The sequence below is a fragment of the Protopterus annectens genome, chromosome 7.part0 (genome assembly GCF_019279795.1).
Source record: "Protopterus annectens isolate FY-2018-M chromosome 7.part0, PAN1.0, whole genome shotgun sequence".
Taxonomy (NCBI): domain Eukaryota; kingdom Metazoa; phylum Chordata; order Ceratodontiformes; family Protopteridae; genus Protopterus; species Protopterus annectens.
This window is the reverse complement of record NC_056739.1, coordinates 1,980,001,617-1,980,020,563: the sequence shown is the minus strand read 5'-3', so window position 1 is coordinate 1,980,020,563 and position 18,947 is coordinate 1,980,001,617. Positions and strand designations below refer to the sequence as shown.

The 18,947-nt window shown below is 36.3% G+C and overlaps 1 protein-coding gene across 2 annotated transcripts in view; it reads left to right on the top strand.

The window, feature by feature from the left end:
* Positions 1–18,947, top strand: part of ADAMTS17 (ADAM metallopeptidase with thrombospondin type 1 motif 17) — a 3,302,852-nt gene that overhangs the window by 84,326 nt on the left and 3,199,579 nt on the right. The gene's annotated exons all lie outside the window — the stretch shown is intronic.

The following is an 18,947-nucleotide window of genomic DNA, read 5'->3' as shown; positions in this document are numbered from 1 at the left end:
AACTGCAGAATGTTAGAATATGTAATCTAGGAAACATCGCCATTTCTTGAAAATTCCAGTAATTTAGTTTACATAATAGATGTCTAAGTTTCACCAAAAATCAGTTTCCCGCTTGCATGACATCTGATATATTCCCTTGAACATGTATGCATTATATAGGACATCAGACTGCTATCTTGACTGAAGCAGTGTCCTTCCTCATCCATATCAAAGAGTTTTTTTCTGATAAATATTTTAGGTCCCTGATTTTTGAGGTTGTAATGTCATGTTGAATAGGTTAGAATGATATTTGGGATAATCTATGCCCTCTTCAACATTCTTCATTGGAAACGGGTATACTTTGTATTTAATGTTGCTGGAGATGGGGCTGCTCATAGCAAGAAAAGGCATAGTTACGTATGTATTTTTTCTTCCTTTTTGCCATCACTGAACTCTGTACTGTGGTCCTGTTTGATACAGTGAGTAGCCATGCGTCTCTGTGTAATAGAATTTATACAGTGTTCATGTGTAAAGGGCAGCTAAATAGAATGGTCTATGTTTACCTTTCTAAAACCTCTAATTTTGTATTGAGTGGTAGATCTATGATCAGACTAGATTTATCTGGCATACACAAAACTGGTTGAAAATTATTTACCAGCTACTTACAGAAAAGGTCCTTCAGAGTTTAATTTAATTTTATTTTTATTTTACTTTTCATATGTATTCCAGGGTAGAACACTGATCCCAATTGACCATTCTCATGCACAGCCTGGGAGAGTGCAATAATCTTAAAATAACAAAGCTGACCTTTTCATGTGGATGCATGTATAAAGATCAGTATTATAACATGGTTTACAAAAAAAAAAATCAGTACTGTAACTAAAAAAAAATATAACAAAAAAAATTGAACTGTATGACTATATCAAAATGCAACATACATAGTAACTATAGACTATAAACAGTGTATATAATAAGGTGTATGGGTGAGTAAAGGTAGAGGGATGAAAAAGTAATGGAAGGTGGAAAATATATGACTGGAGGGGGGAGGAGGAGACATCATAGGTAGAGTAACAGAATATAATAAAAAGAAAATGAGAGGCTTCAGGGAGGGGAATGTATTTTGGATATGCTACCTAATGTATACCCCTCACAGTAGGCGTCAGTGGTAAGTAATGAAAGGGTTTTGTGGCGTTGTAGTCTTAGGTTATAAGTAGTGTATTATCTGAGTTAATCTGCTAGCAAAAATGGGGAAAGGCTGTAAGGTTAAGAATGTATAGGTGTAGGAGACAGAAGTTTAATTGTAAGTCATTTTGCCTTTTATAGGACATGCACTGATTTTCTGTTCTGGGAGTCAGACATTTTTAGCTATTATTTGAATGGAGATCAGTATTTATTATTTTTTTTTTTGTTGTTGTTGGAAGCACTGGCTATGCTTGGGAGGTCATACTGTCTTTGTGCCATCAGAATCCCTTAAACACAGTTTTATATTATGTTGGCCAATTAAAGTCTCTCCTAGTGTCTGAGATAAAATATGTTCCTAAGGATAAGTCACAGGCCCCTTTCATTTTACTGCATTTATAAAATTTATAGGGGTTACAAGGCAGTTTAGTTTCATGAGCATTAAAGTCTGGCCAATCCCCTCCCTCAGGCTGTACCTACTTTCTCAGGGAGGGATAGGCCAGTCAGTCACAGGGTAAATTTGTGGGTACCCATTCAGTTATCCAGGTTCTGTTTGAATGATGATAGTGTGTCACACTGCATAATCTGCTTGGGAAGATTATTTCAAAGACAGGAAAATGCTACGTAATGAGTTTATCTCTCTATCATGTTTTATTTCTGTGCTGGAGAAGACTTCGGTCCCTGATTTTTCGTGTTTTTGGAGGTATTAGATTTGTAGAGGTAGAGGAGATTAAATACAACAGGGTGCCTCTAATGAAGCAGTAGGCACGGCACAGACTGCACTGGAAGAGTCTATAAGATACTGAGTAAAGGAATAGAGTCAAGCCTTTTTGATAGCTCAGGGTCTTTAAGCCTGTAATCTTCTTCATTAGGAACTTTTGGGACATCTCATGTTGTTGGATATGTCTAATGTGATACATCCAGAAGGGAGATTTATACTCAATTATTGGTCTAATCCATGCCAAATATAAGGGAATTATTATTTTTTGTAGGCCTTGATTGTTGGTCTAATCCATCTCAAATATAAGGGAATGATTATTTTTTTAGGTCTAAATGATGTACCGTTGACTATCCATTGTGCTAAGTAGAGGGATTTTCTGACTGCAGTTGCTACATGGCAATTAAAGGAAAGGGAGTTAGGAAAGGGACGACCTCTTCATTTTGTAGTGGAGTATTGTCTGAACTCTATGTTGAAGAAAATGGTTGTTTGCCAAATGGAACAATACTACTTTTTTTTTAATTTAACCCAATTCTACTTTTAGTAACCGACAAACTAGGTAAAAGACACTGTTGGAAACAGAGGCAATGAACACTTTAGGACCAAAATCAAGAAACTCTTTAATGCAAAACCAGTAAAAACCAAACAGTAATGTAAAGCGCTTTTTGTCTGGCTACATAGCCAGACTTTTTCAGACAAAGAAAGCAAAAAGGTTGCAGCATTAAGTATTCACCCCTGTACCTTCTTACTAAACTAATTAACCAATAAACACATCTCCATAGAAACAGTTAAAAGTCAGTAATTAGATAATGTTAAGACAGCCAAGTTCAGCATTTTCCAATTTAAAAAGCTACAAGCAAGCAACCCTACCATCCCCACCCACCAAACAAAACATTTTACCATATAATTTATTACCAAATATAATATTAAATATTGGTTAAAAGTTTGCTTAAAATTTACACTTAAACTTGTTAAAATTATTTTAGACTGTTTCTAGACACCTACACATGTTGTTTGTACAAAGTGTTGTTAAAAAACTCCATTAACCACAAAAATGTACACAGTTGCTTCAGACCAGAGGTAAAAAAAAAATCCATTTAGCTGTCACATTTCCAAGGTGCGAGTTTTATTCTACACTAAACCTCCAATTTTTGTATCCAGGGCCAAAACAGGCAATCAATAAGTCATCTACTCAAACTTTTTAGTTTTAAAATACAAGTTAGTGAGATGACCTCATTTAGTCCTGGTGCCCTACTGGCATTTAGCCACAGTTGCCAAAGCAGTTCTAGTTGTTCCAACAACAATTGGAATGGGCCCCCTCTTAAGCTGGGTGTAATCTGATCAATAATTCTAAAAACAAAGGAATGCCCAGAAATACCATTACAATGCCTTGCCAAAGTGCTCTCCTGTTTGCCTTTGGCAATACTATGTACATGCTCATATACCCTTTACTTTAATCTTCTGTCGGTTTTTCTGACATAGAAGGCTGGGCATGTCTGACACTGGGCTAAATACACCACTGCCTTGGAGTTACAATTAAACAGCCCACTAACTTTATAAGTAATTCCTCGAATCAAAAATGTGCTACCAGTCACCATAAACTTACAAAAATTGCAAGCCTCACATTTGAACATCCCAGGTGTTCTAAGGTACATAGCCTTTCCACTTTCTAGGAGGGCTTTTTAAACGTTTTCCTCTTCTAAATGTTACAATAGGTTTGCTCCCCACCTTCTCCATTATCTTTGTGTCTGAACCAAAAATGTTCCAGTTTTTCCGCAAAATTTTAATAATTTCATTAGCATCAACACTAAATGGAGTGATGAAACTAATTCTATAGTTCTCAAGTCTACTGTCTCCTACTGGCAAACCATCCATAGGTACTTCTATACAACTCGAATCATGAGAAACGTCATCATAGTTACATAAGATAGGTTTAAACCACCCTGTTTGTCTTTTAAACTGGATCTCACTCACCAGCTTAGACACCATACCAACTGGGTACCCTTTATGAATAAACATATTAGATAGGGGATCACATTCCTCTAGAAAGTCTTTCTCCTCTGACACCATTCTTGCAGCATGGACTAACTGACTTTTAATGACTGATTTTTTCTGGTGATGGGGATGTGAACTTGTATAAAAAAGGAAAGAGTTAGAGTACATTGACTTGCAGTAGATTTTAGCCACGTACTTTTTACCCACTCTATCCTTAATTAAATTAACATCCAAGTAGGCAATAGACTCTTCATGGAAGACACTAGTAAAATTTAAAAAACTAGTGGTATGGTTTAAACTGTCCACAACTTTTAAGGCCTCTTTTTGTTCCCTCTCTAAACATCAGAAAAATCACCCAAAAACCTTGTATGTACCACAGTTTTGTCCATTTTGTCTTTGTTGTTAAACAAAAACTGATGTTCCCACTGGGCCATCACCAAATTAGCGAATGAGGCCCTACAGGGTGAGCCCATGGCTTTTTGTAAAAACATTTTTGAAATGAAGCCTGCAGATCAATTCAACTTGAATCCAGCAAATGAGTAATCCAAATGAGGCAAAAAACGCTTGAAAACGCTCCAGTAGAAATTTATTTAAGCCAATAACCATTGTAGCTTTTTGTCGGTGACTCTTCACCAACTTCATCAGAAATTTTAAAATATCACGCCACTGATGTGGCATGTTTAAATATTTTAAAAAATATCATGTGATCAACACGCTCTCCTTAATTCAAGTATTAGAGTACAAATAGATTTTAAATTAAACAATAAACAAATATAATATCTCATCTAACATATCTTATCTACTATTTGTCACATGAAGTAACTATTTAAATACACTAAAACCACAGCTGCCATTACTTATTACTACGAACTAAAGACAGCGTACAAGCAAAACTGCTATTGAACTGCTGAATTATTATTCCATAAAATATCTAAATACAAACTAAAACAAACTTATCAGTTCACAACTAAATTGAAATAATAACTTCAAACCTTATATCCTATATTTGACTCAAATAAATAAAATAAACGGAAAACAAATAAATATATAAGTATATATAAATAACTAAACGGAATTCTACACGATAAAGATTCCCATCATAATCTACCTTTCCAAGCTTCTTAATTTTAATACACTAGTGATAGACAACATACTGTTTAAACCTGGAAAATGATAGGCTTCAAGCTCTAACTGCCACATCAATTCCTTCAGTTCCAACATCAATGATTCAGGACCCCTCCTATTGTCCGAAACCATCTGGTCTATGGCCATGAAATTAAATTCATGGTCAGGATTCTCCTTAATGTGCTTCGCCAGTGCATTGTCCATTTTTTCTTTTTTGATAGCATATAAATGTTCATAGAGGCGCTCTTGTAACCTCCGGTCCATTTTGCCTACATAAAATACGGGACACGAAGAGCATTTGGCCAGGTAAACCACATGTGCACTTGAGCAATTAAATCTCCCCTTGATGTTATATTTGGTCTCTCTAAACAAAAAGTGAGTACCTGCTTGAACATACTGGCAGTATTTGCACATACTGCATTTGAACATACCAGTTCTGACCATGAAATGTTTGGGTTTCATTTCCAACATGTTCTTTATATTTGGGCCTCTCCTGAAGGTCACTTTAGGATAAGACCCTAACTAGCTAAAACCTTGGTTATCCAAAACAAGGAAACCCCAATTCTTCTTGATGATAGAAGCTATTTCTCCCGCATCTACATTGTAAGTAGTGATAAAACTGCAGGAATAAACACTGTTAGAATGGATGTTATGTAGTGACAAAGTAGGCTCAGCGACAGAGTGGCTTAAAATAGGTAGATATATGCCATTTTCCCTCTTGATGCGAACCTCTTCACACATTTCCATGATCAGGCTATCAGGATCACCCCTACTGGCAAAAAGATGTCAGATAAATCGGCATTCCTCTTGAAAGTCACTATCCCTCGACACCATTCTAGCCGCCCTGACCAACTGGCCTTTGATTATCGATTTCTTTTGATGAATTGGGTGATTACTAGCAAAGTGCAAATAAGAGTTGGAAAATGCTAGATAACAACCCTGAGATGTGTCCTTAAACAACTTCACATCTAAGTATGTAATCCTATTCTTCGAAAAGTTCGAAGTAAATTTCAGAAATTCAGTGGAGGTATTAAAACTTTTGACTAGGGAATCAGCCTCTTCCTTATCCCCCTTTAGGATGATAAAAATATCATCCAAAAATCTGGTGTATAATAAAGCTTTTTCTTGTATTATAACATTGGGAAATACAAATTCCTTCTCCCAGAAAGCCATCACCAGATTGGCCACACTGGCCCCACAGGGGGATCCCATAGGTACCCCTATCAGTTGGTGGAACCATCTATTATTAAACGAAAAGAAAGTACATGTTAGAATAATGTCCAAGAGATCGCTAACCATTAAGATTTCTTTGGTTGGTGCTTGTTTAAGACTCATGATCGCTTGTATCCATTCCACCGCCACATCATGAGGGATAGATGAGTATAAATCTATCACATCGATGGTTAGGAAGTGGCTGTCTATGCTAAATGGTATTTTACCAACTCTAGCCAAAATGACCATGAATCCTTGGAAATGTGGACTTCAGTGGAAACATACTTCTTCAAGATTGTATCCACAACCTTGGCGCTGCATATATTATGCTCCCTCTTGCACTGACCAGCTGATGCATAGGGGGGGTCTTGAATGTTTTTATGAATCTTTGTATTACCGAAAAGAACTGGTATTTTTGGGTTAGGTGTAGAAATGAAATTAAACACATCCAAATCAATAGCCCCACAAATAAACATGTCTTCAAAATAGGAACCAACTCGAGCTATATTGGTATTTAGCTTGTTTCTAGATACCTCTCAATACGTATCAGAGGCCAAAATTGTTGACATCCTGTTGGTATAATCAACAACATCCATAGCCACCAAACCACCCCCTTTATCTGGCTGCATAACTCTAACCGTAGAGTTACATAATGATTCCAGTAAAAAACTTCTCCTCCTTGGTAATGCTGTGGTTAACAACCCTTCTGGAGTTTAATAAGAATCGAATATCCAAATCACACAACTGTTCAAAAATACTCAAAGAGGGATGTAAAGGGGGATTATAAGTACTAGGTATATAGAAGGGCTTATTTGGGGTAGGGTGATCCCCCAATAAAAGATGTAAATTTAGCTTTCTCACAAAGAGCTTTAAGTCTAACATAGTTTTAGCCACACATGCCCTCCGATTTGGTATAAAGGATAAACCCTTGGCTAAAAAATCAATGGTTGTGGGAATACAAAGTTAGAATAATTAAAGATTTTAAAATCCATCCCCGTGTTAGATATTATTTCGTACTGGGGTTGGTCCACAGATGTAGAATCATTTATAGACCCATTCAGTTCCTCCTGGTTCTGTATCTGTTCCTGTTCTTCCGGTTTGGTGACTGCTGTGGTGGCGAGGCTGGGATCTGAAAATTTGAACTCTCAGATTCATGTGGGGGGTTGGATGTCTTAGCTTGTAGGGCTAAACGGTCACTTCTTCTAATCTGGCTTTCTTGATCTGAACTTCCAAGGGGTACTTCGAAGGCTTCATCTTGATCTTGGTTATATAAATTAGGACTAAAATCATGAGTTACACTTGGGCCCACCAGGGCTCGGGTAGAAATCTCTTTAAAATTGCCTTGGGATTTAGGAGGTTTAGGGTATGCCACCCCGTCCTTATAAGCTTTGATGTCCCTTTGGAGTTTCTTGATTTTTGTGGCAGTAATTTTAGCTATATGTTGATCAATACTTGTGTAGACCCGCTCATAATCATATTTATACTTCAAAAAATTTACATCCTGTTTGTTCACTCTAAATCATTCTAAAGACATGCTTCTGGAGCATTTCTCCCCGGGCCTCTGCTGAAAACAGGATCTGTGGAACCTAGTCAGACTTTCTTGGTCAACAAATGTTAAATAAAATAAATAAATAAAATCACCTCATCCAATTCAGTTATCTCTTTTGTCAAGATGTTAACTGCCTCCTAGTAGTGTTTACTGATTAAATTAAGAAGTTCTGATCCATGTTTATCAAAAAGAAAGATGAGATACTTATGGAAGGTAGAACCCTCTTCAAGTCCTGTCGGGTACTGCCAGGAACGGAGGCCCTAGGGTACTATTTTGGCATGCTGGCATTCTCCAAAATAGGCCACCTCCAGTTGTAATTTCCTGAGTTTAATTAGTTTTTGGTCGAAGGCATTTAATTTTTGAGGCAAATCAGTGCCTTCTGAAAAACTTGGATCAGAGCCAAAACCATCATTTAAGTTATGGAGTGGGAAGGGGCGTTTCAGCCATTGATTTAAATTGTGCTGCATTCTACCCTGTTCCGTCCCTACTAAACTTGGAACATTAAAGGGTACTGTATCCCTTTGGTTATTCTGGCTCAAGTCAACACATTTAACAGTTGCTCCAGCCCTTTCCCCATTATGTTTATGTTGTAATGAACTGGTATTTACATTGTCCACTGGTCCACCAGCTTCTGTTCCATGGGATAGGCACTCCCGAGTCCCAGCCGACTCGGCATGTGGAGACCGTATTGAAAGCAAACAAGTTCCTGACGAATTCTGCGAAGAACCAGCAATTTCATCAATTTGTTGAGATAAAGAATCAACCTTCTGGGTTAATAGGTTGATTAAAAGGGTTAAATCCCCCCCAGGAGCGTTTTCAAGCGTTTTTTGCCTCATTTGGATTACTCATTTGCTGGATTCAAGGTGAATTGATCTGCAGGCTTCATTTCAGAAATTTGTTGTGTCAATTTTGGAGTTGTTCAGCGTTTTTTTCGTAGAAGCAATGTCGATCAGCACACCAGAACCACGCCTAACGTGGAAGCGGGGGATTTAACCCTTTTAATCAACTTCTAGCCTCAAAGTGCAAAAACATTGAAATCTTAGAACAGTGATTTTTTTTTCCTAGGGAAAAAAATTGCTGTTCCAAGAAACACACACACACAACACAAGCATACCAAAAAAACAGCAATCCATACACATACACTTAAAATCCTACATCTAACCCTACACTAAACTGTACATACACTACTATCTATCCACTTACCTTAACCCAAACCCTAACCCTATCGCACACTCACCTGACCCACACCCTAACCCTAATTCACCTATCCCGCCCTAACCCTAACGTCTGTCACTATCGCACACCCACCACCCATGCCCTAACCCTAACTCACCTATCCTGCCCTAACCCTAATGTACGCACACTTACCTGAACCTGACCCGTAACTTTCCACCACAGCGCTGACTATAGCAAAGCCACAGAAACGGCCCACCAAATTATTTCCCTGGGAAAGAATTCAGTGTTCTGCGGCTGCGCGATAATCAGTTTTCGGGCGTCACAGTTCGAACATATGGTGTTTGAACTGCTGACGTTTCAACGGACTGATAGGAACCCTCCAAAAGAATGTTCAAGTTCATTTTCCGCGTATAAAGCTTCAAATCCACTAGGGTTGCTGGTAAATTAAACCTAGTGGAAGGAATGAAAGTCCAACCTTTTTCAAGTACTTCAATCAATATAGGGTCAATGTCAAAGGTAGTTAAATTAAAAATTTTAAAGTCCCCACTTTGATTAGTTATAACTTTGCAGCATTGCATTTCACCTGAAAGTTCAAACTGGTTGGTTACCTTTTCTTCTTGGTGTTGTTGTTGCTGGGGTTGTAATTCCTCAGTACCCCTCTTGTGTTGTAATGTCTCTGGTGGTTCTGCCCACAATTGCCTGAAAATCCTGCACCTCACTATCCCCATTTTCCATGCCTTCCTGGTCGGAAAATGCCTAATAAAACCCTCCATTTTTTTCTGGTGTACTGGTTGCCCGCATGTAGCTCCCTTTCCCTTCATCGTTCCTCTGCACAGCATGAACAGTAGTTCCTGGCTCAACCGACCTAGTTTGATTGTAAGGGCGGGTTTGCGGTCCAGCACGGCCAACTGCGTTCCATGTCTGGGAAAGGGGAGGTACGGGATATGCTGTGCCATTTTTGTAGTCTTTTAAGTCTCTATTGAGTTTCTTTATTTTTTGTTCTGTGCTTTTTATAATCTGTTGGTCAATAGACGTAAAAATCCTAGTATAGTCAAACTGGTATCTAGCAAAGTCAGCATCAGATTTATGTCTTTATCTAAACTAGTAGTATCCATTGTTAATTTTTCAATAGTAAGTTGGTAATGCTTACACATTACCTCCACTAGTTCAGTCCCATGTCTATTAAATAAAGCAAGAAGTTCTTTATGAAAATCTGACCCATCTTCCAAGCCTGTCAGGTATTGCCGTGATCTTAAACCTTTAGGGACGACCCCCTCATGGATACACTCTGTGAAGTAAATTACTTCCAATTGAAGTTTCCTTAATTTCAGTAACAGGTAGTTGAATCTCTCTAGGTTGGATATGATAGTTGTATTAACTCCATTCAGTCTCCCTGTATGTACCTCTTCAGGCCCAGATTTAAGTGGAGGGAGGTTGCTCAACCATCCATTGAGGTCAGGAAGACTTCCTAGTCTCGAAGGTGATAAAAAAAACGTTGTTTGCAGTCACTGTTGTTGCTGCTCCATTGGAAGCTATTACAGCCCTCGTTGGTGCATTGTCCATTTCCGGGTAGTAGAACCTTTTTCCATATCAGGAAACCTTGTAGAAGTCCCCTCATGTAGTGTGTCCAACAAGGGAGGCCGGTGAGGTTGATGTTGTGAAAGGTGGTCCACCCGAACAGGTAGGTCATCAATTTTCTGTGCCATAACATTCAGTAGGGCAGTAAGGTTATCCACCTGTGTAGCTGACACTTGGGAAGGCAGGGATAATTGAGTGACTAAGTCCAAATACGTGTTCTGTACTCCTCCAGCAGCCATAACAAACAGCCAAACTCAACTCTCAAAAACAATAAACCGACGAACTAGGTAAAAGACACTGCTGGAAACTGAGGCAACGAACGCTTTAGGACCAAAATCTAGAAACTCTTTAATGCGAAACCAAGAAAACCAAACAGTAATGTAAAGCACTTTTCATCTGGCTACATAGCCAGATTTCTTCAGACAAAGAAAGCAAAAAGTTTGCAGCATTAAGTATTCACCCTGTACCTTCCTACTAAACTAATTAACCAATAAACACATCTCCATAGAAACAGTTAAAAGTCAGAAATTAGATAATGTTAAAACAGCCAAGTTCAGCATTTTACAACTTAAAAAGCTACAAGCAAGCAACCCCACCATCTCCACCCACCAAACAAAACATTTTACCATAGAATTTATTACCAAATATAATATTAAATATTGGTTAAAAGTTTGCTTAAAATTAACATTTAAACTTGTTAAAATGATTTTATACTGTTTCTAGACACCTACAGGTTTATTTTTAGTAAACCAGCTATTTACTAGGCTAAGTTTTTCTAAAAAGTACAGTTATAAGAAGTTGTCTTAACAATAATACCCGACTTTGCAGTCATCTGTAAACTTGGTAAAGCAGTATGCCTGGTTCCCAGTCTGGAAATTAGAGTAGTAAATGCCAAAAAGCAGAGGTCCCAACACATAGCCCTGTGTGATTCCATTGGTTACATTTATGTTCTCGGTGCGCATACATGTTATATATGCACATACAATGGATCGAAGGCACAGCTGAGGAAACATATTTTCGTTTGTATCAATCAGTCAAATGGCAGAGCTTTCAAACATGCTGCACAGCTGCTCAAAAGGTTCTTTGAGTTGTGCGAGATTGTGCTATAGCGCATATTGGTAACTTGGATTTTCCTGCTGCTGTGTGATCTTCAAATTGTCTTACATAAAGTAGTGTGGTGTTTGGGTGTAGAGGAGCTTGGAAGATGCTGACAGTGATGTGTGTGTGTGTGTGTGTGTGTGTGTGTGTGTGTGTGTGTGTGTGTGTGTGTGTGTGTGTGTGTGTGTATATACGCATTGGTGTGTGTGTGTCACAATGTGTTTGTGTGCTTCTGTCCTACTTCAGTAGGTGTGCGTGTGTGTGTGTGTGTGTGTGTGTGTGTGTGTGTGTGTGTGTGTGTGTGTGTGTGTGTGTGTGCGTGTTTGTCTGTCTATGGTCTGGGGTGATTGCATGGAGTGTGTGTGTATCATTGTTTTAATGCAGCTCCACAGAATTAGATGACCAGCCACTGCGCTGTTATATTCATCCGTGCAATCCAAGGAATTTGCTGCATTTTGCTAACCATAAATACAATTTTATACTGCATTTTGCACTTTTAAACTATATTTTTGCTATATTGCTGATTTTTTAAAACTGTTCTTGCTGATTAGTTGCACTTTTTGACTGCTGTAGCATAGACTAGATTCAGACCTGCTGAATCTGGTTCTGTTTGTTAAATTGAGGACTAAACTTGGCTATCTTTTGTTGGAGAGGACCCCCCCCTCTTGCACCCTTGTGGCAGGGGAGTACAGTTATGACTCATCTGATTGAAGGCTGCTGCCACATAACTCAGTTTTGAGCTTTTTTATTAGTTAAATTGTTTAATTCAGTTTGCTCACTGTTTTAACACAGCCCCACATTGTTAGGTCACTGCTCTGCTGTATTCATCTGTTTACATGTAGCGCACCTGCATGCACCGTCTTGCACTACCACGCAGTGGGGGTAATCATTGGCAGTTATAGACGCAAAAATATCAGTAGAGTTTTCCCTTAGTAGCTGCTCATGATCCAGTCGAGAAGTCTTACAATTGAGCTTAGCTGCTCAGAGAGCACCTCAGCTGTGCTTTTACCTCTGAAACAGTCCCAAAACCACCAAATCTACAATAGTCTCATATTACCCCTACTAGTATAGACCCTTTATAGAACATACCAAACACACAAACCTCTCCCAACCAAACTATGCAAGTAACACAACGGCCAGCAATTCTTGTTCCAAAATCACTTTAATAGCAGATTAACAAAGGATATATAATATATATCCTGCTCCAACTTCAGTGGAGCTAAGATTTGTAAAAAAGCCAACATCTGATTTCCTTTTAATAGTGTCAGTACACATTATGGACCAATCAAAATTCAATAATTTTTTCAAACATATTTTCTTAATATAAAGTAGACCCAACAACCATATTATAAATATACCTTAGGGCTAACACATTGCCCTATATATTAGTATATAAACTAATGTATATATATAAAAAAATATATAAAAAATAAATGAAATAAAAATAAAAATAAAAAATAAAAATAAAGAATAAAGTACACAGAAATATTTGCACATTGTCAACCTCAAATCTAGATATATAAAGCAATTGATTTGGATATAATAACATTCTTAATAAACATATATCTTTCAATATTAGATAAATAATCTATGTTATATAAGATATATCAATCATAATAATGCATAAATATATATCACAAGAAATATATTATAGGTGATCATTAATAATAATGCACCCAAATGTATGATCCAGTATTTTTCTTTTTCTGTCATGTTATCCCAGCCTTGTGGTTGGTCTCCTACAACCTCAACAACAACCCTGTCAATAATAGTAAACTTTTTTTTTGAGGTGTTGTTTTCAATAAAAAGCATAAGTAGATATTTTTGTTTTAATATTTTTTCTTTGTTATACTTATGTTTGATTCTTATTCTCAACATAGAATGCAAAAATTTTAGATCATAAACTTTACTGGTATTGGCACTACTAAAAGATTTAGTTTTATTAATATCCAAACAAGACATACAATGTCCACAAGGATAAGTGCCAATCAGTTCTTTGCCCATAATGGTGAGCTGTTTATACCTTGCCCCTCCACTGCTATGATGTTTAAAATGTGAGAACATAGAAGCTAAAGTTTTGCCCTTTCTATAAGAATATTGACAACATGTTCCCAGATGTTGTCTAAGAATATCATTAGCCATTAAGATATTCCAATTTCTCTCTATCACACCTCTAATAACCTGATTATTTCTACCATAGGTAGTGACCAATCTCATAACTTCATCTCCTTTTTTATCTTGATCATAATTCTGATATTGTATGAGTTGGTCCCTACTTTTTTTGTCTGACATATATTTAGCAGATTTGATATCGAACATAGAATACCCTCTATCATGGAATCTATTGGTAAGATCCAAGCTGGCTATCTCATAGTCTTCATGGCTAGAATTAATTCTTTTAATGCGACAGAATTGAGATTTAGGGATGTTCCGGACAGTGTGGCGGGGATGCATACTCGAGGCATGTAACAGTGTATTATATTGAGGATATTTCCTATACATTTTTGTACCTAGTGTATTATCAGGCTTCCTGTATACACTGACATCCAAGAATTCAATATTGGACCTACTACTATTAATAGTAAATTCAATGCCCCAGGGGTTACTATTAAGGTAATCCACAAATTCTTTAAGGTATTCCATCCGCCACACCATCCAACAATCATCGATATCTATTTCCTAATGTAAATATTGTGAGATGTGTCATAAATTAAGTATTCTTCTAAATACGCCATAAATAGGTTCAGATATATGGGTGCAAAAGATGCACCCATAGCAGTACCTTGTAACTGCCAATAGCAGTCACCTTGAAAGAAGAATACATTTTTATTCAAAACATGCTCACACATACAAATCAAAAGTGTATTAAATCCAGGCCTATATAAGTTTGATTTCTCAAGCCAATATTGTAATGCTTGAAGACCATGTGGAATACTTGTATATAAAGATCGTACGTCCAAAGTACAGAGTAGCCAGTCTGGTTCAAGTTCCATCTCTTCTATAATTTGTAAGAACTGTGTAGTGTCTTTAATTCTGGCTCTTACCTGAGATAACAAAGGTTTTAGATATTCAGTCAAAAACTGAAAGTGGTTCCAGATATAGTATCTGTTTATTAGGATCATTAACAGTCAAATGTCTAACAATGGTGTTAGACAAAATACCATTTTCAACTGCACTACTCAGGAACTCATCAATTTCCTGTTTAAAGTTGGTCGATCAATGTCCATTTTCTTGTAACATATTTGATCTGATAATTGTCTTAATCCTTCCTGTATATAATAATCTATATCCAAAATCACTACTGCCCCACCTTTATCTGCCCTGACAATAACTATGTCATTATTATTTTTTAGTTCCTCAAGTGCCTGTCTTTCAGTATGCTGAATATTGTCTGACAAAATATTAAAGCCATATGGTGGAAAATGTAAATCCCTAAGTACTGCCTGTTGAAAGGCTGTAACATGCATATTAGCAGGAGGTTGGAAAGTAGATTTGAGAAATCTAAATTCAGTAGATCTTTGAGCTGTCTGATCTGAAAAAAATATCTTAAGGTTTAAATTCCAAAATATCTTTTACAGTTTGATATTGATCACAAAAGAATCCGGGTACAAACCCTAAACCTTTATTCAATATTTTTTCTTGTTCCAATGTTAGTTCCACTTTGGACAGATTAAGCACATTTTGAAATGTGGTAGTTGTATCTATTTCAAAAGAGCCTGAACTATTAGATCCATTGCTTCCAGATCAGAACCTATTATGTCTTCTTACCCCAAAAGGGGTAGGTATATTGCTTCTTTTTTTGTAAGGTGAGAGGTCAGAAGTAACCACCTCACTATCAGTGGGAGAGGACTCATCACCTGAGGTGCTAGCATATGTCTGTTCTCTATTTTTCAGAATAGGTCTCTGGCACCACTCCTACCCATAGACATCTCTTTAAATCTCACTGATTTCTAAAGCTCAAAAGGACGTCCCCTAGCATAATCATTAACGTCCCTGTGAAATTTTTTAACTTTTCTCTCTTTCGTCAATTTGTCATACTGGGTCAATTCTTTTGATAAATTAGCAACCAACATACCATAGTTGGTATTAGATTCAAATTGTTTGCAAATACTACTTAGTTCTTTAACCTCAACAATATTCAAATCTATTGTCCTTTCATAATAATCTGTCAATATTTGTACAAACTTCATTGATCCCTCTTGAACTGCCTCATACCACTCATTGGTCAGCCTCTCTTCAGATCTGCTGACCATGGGCTTCAACTTAATTCTAAGTCCACGTGGCACTAATTTTTTGTGCATATAAGCCTTAAATAGATGCCATATATTTGCTCTCAATTTTCCAAATTACAAAATGCAAATTGGCATCCATCACTAGAAGGAGTGGTCTGTTGAGTACTAGAACTGTTGCTTGAGATCGATTCCAGTCCAAAGACCTGGATATCTTCTCTATCAGCACACATACCCTGCAAAATACTATCCAAATTCATAATGACTATCTCAGCAAATAGGGAGGCAGCGGTGCCAAAACTAAGAAAGAGGACCCAGATAACTTATGCCTAAACAAGGCCCAACAATATAGTATCCAATAACAATGGAATCTATAACATATACAAATACCAGCAGCTCAGGGCACTAAATTAAGCTAACCAATATTGACCAAATTACATAAATCCAGATAGATAGAAAATCTTATAAGGACCTAAAAATGGTCAATGGATGAATAATGGTTCAAACTACAAAATAGAATCAGTTCAAAAATACATAACTAATCTAGTCCAGTTATATTTTTTTAAATAACATAGTCTTGGCAGTAGTAAGATAAACAATCTCTACCCTGCAAAATGTATATAATACAAAAATATTGAAAGATAAATTTCCATCTGAAAATACAGTCTCATATCACAATAACCAATTGACTAATAAATGAAACTATTCTAACATAAACTCAAATATCAACTCCTGTCAGGTAGTCTATATGAACACAGCATGCTCAAATTTAGGTAATGTAAAAGATACTAAATATAAGCAACTAGTAGAACACACAATCTATATTCTAATTTTAGATATGATTCAATCCAACAATATACCAATATATTAATGTGACACAGTATGTAATGGTGAAATCACCCTATACTGTATATCAAAAATAACAAATATTGGTATTATTAGTATACTAGCATATACCTATAAAGGCCTCTAGACTATACCAAAAAACTAGCATAATCTATCCCTCTCTAGCATGTGATAATAATCAGTCCCATCCAATATCCACAATTCCTAGAGCCTCAGGCTCAGGGCAGATAAAGGTGGGGCAGTAGTGATTTTGGATATAGATTATTATATACAGGAAGGATTAAGACAATTATCAGATCAAATATGTTACAAGAAAATGGACATTGATCCTACGACCAACTTTAAACAGGAAATTGATGAGTTCCTGAGTAGTGCAGTTGAAAATGGTATTTTGTCTAACACCATTGTTAGACATTTGACTGTTAATGATCCTAATAAACAGATACTATATCTATTGCCTAAAATCCATAAATCCCTGACTTCCCCACCAGGATTGTGTCTGGCCATGGTTCCGGAACCACTTTCAGTTTTATTGACTGAATATCTAAAACCTTTGTTATCTCAGGTAAGAGCCAGAATTAAAGACACTACACAGTTCTTACAAATTATAGAAGAGATGGAACTTGAACCAGACTGGCTACTATCTTTATATACAAGTATTCCACATTGGGCGGTCTTCAAGCATTACAATATTCAAACTTATATAGGCCTGGATTTAATACACTTTTGATTTGTATGTGTGAGCATGTTTTGAATAAAATGTATTCTTCTTTCAAGGTGACTGCTATTGGCAGTTACAAGGTACTTATATGGTGCATCTTTTGCACCCATATTAGAAGAATACTTAATTTATGACACATCTCACAATATTTGAATACCTTAAGAATTTGTGGATTACCTTAATAGTAAAGTAGTAGGTCCAATATTGAATTCTTGGATGTCAGTGTATACAGGAAGCCTGATAATACACTAGGTACAAAAATGTATAGGAAATATCCTCAATATAATACACTGTTACATCACTGTCCGAACATCCCTAAATCTCTCAATTCTGTCGCATTAAAAGAATTAATTCTAGCCATGAAGACTATGAGATAGCCAGCTTGGATCTTACCAATAGATTCCATGATAGAGGGTATTCTATGTTCGATATCAAATCTGCTAAATATATGTCAGACAAAAAAAGTAGGGACCAACTCATACAATATCAAAATTATGATCAAGATAAAAAAGGGAGAAGTTTATGAGAGATTGGTCTATACCTATGAAATAAATAGGTTATTAGAGAGAGGGTGTGAGAAGAGGAATATCTTAATGGCTAATGATATTCTTAGACAACATCTGGGAACATTTGTCAATATTCTTATAGAAGAAAAAAAAAAACTTTTTCTATGTTCTCACATTTTAAACATCATAGCAGTGGAAACAGCTCACCATTATGGGCAAAGAACTGATTGGCACTTATCCTTGTGGACATTGTATGTCTTGTTTGGATATTAATAAAACTAAATCTTTTAGTAGTGCCAATACCAGTAAAGTTTATGATCTAAAACAATGCTCTGCATTCTATGTTGGAAAAACTTCCAGGCCACTTAGAATAAGAATTGGGGAACATAAAGTAAAAAAACAAAAAAAAATCTACTAATGCCCCCTTTATTTACATACTAAACACCTCATATATTTATGCATTATTATGATTGATATATCTTATATAACATAGATTATTTATCTAATATTGAAAGATATATGTTTATTAAGAATGTTATTATATCCAAATCAATATATCTAGATTTGAGGTTGACAATGTGCAAATATTTCTGTGTACTTTATTTTTTATTTTTATTTTTATTTCATTTATTTTTTATATATTTTTTTATATATATACATTAGTTTATATACTAATATATAGGGCAATGTGTTAGCCTAAGGTATATTTATAATATGGTTGTTGGGTCTACTTTATATTAAGAAAATATGTTTGAAAAAATTATTGAATTTTGATTGGTCCATAATGTGTACTGACACTATTAAAAGGAAATCAGATGTTGGCTTTTTTACAAATCTTAGCTCCACTGAAGAAATATATTATATATCCTTTGTTAATCTGCTATTAAAGTGATTTTGGAACACCTTTATAGAACATCCCATTAGTATAGGCCCCATTTAGAGCACCCAGTTATACCACACCCCTCCATTTTCTCTCCCCACTGTGAAAACAGGATTTACCCTTGCATTATGAATGGTCAGTTTCCCTCCATTTCTC